At 37.9% G+C, this 5400-nt stretch overlaps 1 pseudogene; it reads right to left on the reverse strand.

The window, feature by feature from the left end:
• Positions 1-492: 492 nt before the first annotated feature.
• On the reverse strand, positions 493-1561 carry LOC131905689 (nucleophosmin-like; annotated as a pseudogene).
• Positions 1562-5400: the final 3839 nt, after the last annotated feature.

The following is a 5400-nucleotide window of genomic DNA, read 5'->3' on the forward strand; positions in this document are numbered from 1 at the left end:
AGCAGTCACCTTTATTGTATTCTGCTGGTCAAGTTTGGACAGTAACTGTCAGTAATTGAGGCAAGGGCAGTTTCTTTGCCCACATGACTAACTCTTGCCATAAAGAAAGCAAACTCTATATGGAGTTTCTTTGATGCCCATCATCTTCTCTGAAGAATGTTGGTGCTGCCAGGAACAGGCAGCATGTCTCACTGTCATAAAAAGCCTTAGGTTACTAAACATATTAAATGACATATTTTGTAGGTCTTTGAAGTGTTTGAAGACCATCTGTCTATCTAAATATATCTGTTTATGACCTTGAAAATATATCTAACATGACTATAAATTTGACTATTATAGATGACTATTAATCTGTATTTTTAATTATATATTACATATCTTTTTACTTTTTTAAAAAATACTGAGTTTATTTCACATGTATATTTGTCTCCCTACCATTTCCACATCTGACCTCCACTATTTCTATGTCCTATCATAACATTTCATACATACTTAAAACCAAATAAAGGGTGGAATTCCATCCTTGAAAACTAAACAGGCATTTTAAACAACACATTCTTGGCAATGGAACCTGGACAACATTTATCAAACACAGTAGGGAAAGTTCTCACTTTGCATTATAAAAAGGACAGCCAGATATATCAACTGTTACAGAAATTAAGTAAGATGGAATTATTTCAAACTGTTTAAACCATTTTCTTAAAGAGACTTTCTCCACTGCCAGAGATCTTGAATAGCCTCCTGGTCAGTCATCCGGAAGCAATTCTTTACATAATTAATGAACTTGGCTTCCACTTTGGGAAGAGAACCACCTTTTTCTATACTTGCTTGCATTTTTGCCTTAATGTCTTCTGCAGAACTAGGTCCTTTTGGTGTTTTAGGAGTTTTATCCTGTTTTTTTGAAAGACTTTTGACCCTTTGACCTTGGTGTTGATGGTTTTAAGTCTTTTCCATTTTGGTTTGATTTTTGTGCATTTTTGGCTGGGGTATCTTGTACAGATTTCTTCACTGGAAATTTTTCTTCAGCTTCCTCATCATCAAAATCATCATCATCATCATCATCTTCATCATCCTCATCATCCTCATCAAGTTTTACTTTTTTCTGCGGAACCTTGTTACCACCTCCAGGAGCAGATCGTTTTCCAGACATACTTAAGAGGTTTACATCCTCCTCATCTTCATCTTCTGACTCTGCATCTTCCTCTACAGCTACTAGGTGCTGTCCACTAATGTGCACAGGCCCTGAACCACACTTCAACATTAAGACCACAGGTGGTGTAATTTCAAAGCCCCCAAGAGAAACTGTTGGTTGTACAGACATTTTCAAAGTTGCCAGTGTTACTTTAATTGGACTGCCTTCATAGTTCGTTGTTTCTGCCTCTGTGATGTCTAATTCGTCTTTTGCCCCTGCCCCTAAACTAACCCTTCTTAGTGATAACTGGTGCTCATTCTCATCATTATCCACCTTAAAGTGATAATCCTTGTCAGCTTTTAGTTCACAACTGAAAAGGTAGTTCTGAGGCCTGAGAGGGCTCATGTCCATGTCCATTGAGTCTTCCATGAGGTGGAGGCGCGCACTTTGGTGTGAGAGAAGTCGGTCGGAGGAAACTGCCTACTGCTCCTCAGAACAGACACACAGGACAGAATCATGCCAGGGCTATACATTACATTTTTAAATGAATTGCATAATCACAATAACCCAAAAAAGAGTAGAAATATATACAGTATAATAAAATTAACTTTAAATTTGCATCAATATACAAAAATTCATAACAATGTAAAATATTTAAAACTAGTTGTTTTTTTTTTTAGTTTGAAAATTCAATAATCTACCTTTTTATCCTATCATATCTCCCCCCCTTTTTTTGAGAAAGAGATCCTTGAATCTAATCTCCTTTGTTCAGATTTTTTTCCTGACCATTACCACTAACAACTTGTAACCAACCCCCCTTAAATGATAACAAACATTGTAACCAATATCTTGGGAATGTGGACATTGTTTTTTTAGACTGTTTCCTGTTGTCTGAGGGCACTGGTAATCTTTGAGGGAACCTTGAGAGAATCAAGTTAATTGCTAGGTCTTGGCTGGAATATTCTGTAAGGCTGTATTGTCTCAGTAAGCAGCCTTGAAGCTGTTTTGGGTGCTGGATCACCTGGTCCATCCATTTTTATTGATGTCTGGCTCCCTTGTTCTAAAAATATGTAAACTTTTAAAGGTAACATACATATCTATATCAGTATAAATATAGACTGTGCATTGTACACAAGTCAGCCAAAGATGATTTTTTGTTATGTATTTGAGCAGGTAAAATGTACATTACATGTCTTGCAGTTCTTTTAGGTTTATTCTCTTATGTCTGCAGTCAGGATTTCAGGGGGTCTTCCTTGATCAAACCTGATTTTCTTTTACCTGGAATGAATCCACAGGCTCTCATTTCCTGTGTAAATAAATGTATAACCTCCCTCCCAAAGTAACACATCTTTTGACATAAATTTTGAAGTCAAGATATTTTTAAAATATATAGGTTGGTTGAATCTAGCAGTTTTCATAATCCAGTGTCTCTTATAAGCCCAAAAATTCAAAGACAACACAATAGCATCTGGGATCCAGACTCTTGTATATTTCCCATCTTTCTATGGCTTATTATATTTTTGTATTACTCTATTCCTTTTTGAAGGACTTTTTCTACCCATTTTCTTTTCTCTACAAAGCCTATACATATGTTTTAATTCACTATAACCTGTTTAGAGGTTTTTACATCTGAATCTGTCTTTACTGCAAATCTATAAGCTTTTTATCTGCATGAGCAAAAATCCTAAACCTGCCACATGACGCACAGCTAGGAGATGCCTCTCTGTACTGCCACCCATGCGCGAGACTGCAGGAACCTGCCATGCTACTTAGCTCATGGAGTGCTGGCAGTTGCTAGGAGATGTGTCTCTGTACCATGGCAGGTACAAGACACACAGACTAGGAAGTCATGTCTGGCTCTGTTTCTGTGCTTTCAGAACTCCTTTTTTAAAAGCTTTCTCAGGTTTTATGTGGATGTACATGGCCCCATGTTGGGCGCCATTTCTAGTCAGAGTTTCTTGTCCCATACCAGCTCTCAAATAATCACTCAGAGTATTAATGTTAATTACAAATGTTCAGCCAATAACTCAGGCTTATTACTACCTAGCTCTTACACTTTAAGTTAACCCATATTCCTTATTTATACTCTTCCACATGGTGGTAACTTTATTAGCATGGTATGTTCATCTCCTGCTCCCTCTGTGTCTGGCTGGCAACTCCTGACTCTCTACCCTTCTCCTTCCCTGCATTCTCAGTTTGGCTTTCCTGACAAAATGTTATCCTGTTCAGCTATTGGACAGTCAGCTTCTTTATTAAACCAATCACAATGACAAATCTTCACAGTATACAAAAGGATTATTCCACAGCAATCAGAAATTCAAGATTATCCTTAGTTTCTTTCTTTTTCAAGAGGCGGGGTGTGCTTTTTCAAGACAAGGTTTCTCTGTGTAGACCTTGATGTCCTGGAACTTGCTTTGTAGATCAGGCTGGCCTTGAATTCACAGAGTTCTGCCTGCCTCTGCCTCTCAAATGCTGGAATTAGAGGCATGCACTATCACACTTAGCTGTCCTTGGTTTCTAAAAGAAACCAAGAATATTTGAAACAATAAACTACATGTCAATGAGAATAGAAAATGGAAGAACACTGTGGTAAAAAGCACACAATAGCTGGTCAGTGGTGGCGCATGCCTTTAATCCTAGCACTCAGGAGGCAGAGGCAGGTGGATCTCTGTGAATTCAAAGCCAGCCTGGGCTACAGAGTGAGTTCTAGGAAAGGTGCCAAAGCTACACAGAGAAACCCTGTCTTCAAAAACCAAAAACCAACCAACCAAACAAATGAACAAAGAAAACAAACAAAAGCACACAATAGATCAAAGATGTTCATCTTAAGGTACCAGGTAGCAAAGAGAAAGAAGACAGGGTCTAGATCCCAATGTCCACTTCAAGGGCATACTTCCAACCATCTGATTCACTACTTACAGCACCATCATCTGAGACCAGTGCATAAGCTTTTAAGTGACAGTTAATGAACTCAACCATAAATTTCAGTTTAGGTTGGTCAGATGACTTTTATTTTCTTTCAGAAGAGATCTTTGGTTAATCTGAACCACATACAGACCTAGTGTAGATCACAAGATCTCAGACTTTCAATATGGGATTATAATTTGATGAGACTTTTGATATGGGGATGAATATGAAAAGAAAGAAGATAAATAGAAATAATATTGAAGACAGGAATAGACTGTATGGTTGTTCAGGATGGTCTCATTTCCCCTTTTTATTTCTCATCACTATTGAAGCTGAGCCTGGCATGTCATTTACTTTGGCCACTGTTATTGCGTAAACTATAGGCTAGTATTTGAAATGTACCTTTCTGGTGGTACTTCTGCCATTGCCATTAGCAGAGCATATCTTGGGAAACTTGCTGGTCCTAGGAAAAGACAGACATAGATCAGAGTTTTCTCAGTTCACTTACACACTTGCAACTTGAAGCTATCATGCAGATGACACCAGAAATATGAGTTTGGGAATAAAGGCTGACTTAGAGCTTTCATGCCATGGAAGGTTGGGGTTCTTTACTATATACATCAATAGCTGACTGATACAATGCTATATCCTACCTCTGGGCTATGTACTGAATCATTTGATCACATTTTGAGATGCATGTCTGTGAAACTAGCACTTGGGAGGCTGAGGTAAGAGGATTGCTGTGAGTTTGAGGCCAGCCTGGAATACACAGTGAGCTTCAGACTAGCCTGGGATAAAGTAAAAGACTCTGTCTCAACTTCATCCCCTGCCTTCTGCAAATAGACTGTAGCACATAATAGCTAGTCTAACTATTAGTCCCTTTTTAACTGTTTCTACGTTGTTCAAAATTCTGGAAACTTTAGTTCTGATCTTTTCCTACTGTTGATCCTGCTGTTAAAAATCGCTGGTTTTGGATGAACATGCTCAATAGAAGCCTCTTTCTTTTGCCTATGATATTTGACAGAAGTAGAAATGTCACAAAGCAGGACTGGGCTAGAGCCCTGTTATGAAGCGCACAAAGCTCATTTGGGCTTCTCAGCTATCCCACTTTATATAGATATTTATTTTTCAATGATGTATATCACCCTTAACTTTTCAAAAAATTATTGAGAGCTTGCTTCTTAAACTAAAGAATAAAATCTGAAATGTTTACTTGGTGTAATGGTTAGCTTTAATTGTCTGCTTGATACCATCTAGAGTCACATGGAAAGAGAGTCACAATGAGAGCTTATCTAAATTATGTTGGACTGTGAGCATGTCTGTGGGGATTGTCTTGATTCTGTTAATTGATGTGGGAAGAC

This window comes from Peromyscus eremicus, chromosome 3 (assembly GCF_949786415.1).
Source record: "Peromyscus eremicus chromosome 3, PerEre_H2_v1, whole genome shotgun sequence".
Lineage (NCBI taxonomy): Eukaryota > Metazoa > Chordata > Mammalia > Rodentia > Cricetidae > Peromyscus > Peromyscus eremicus.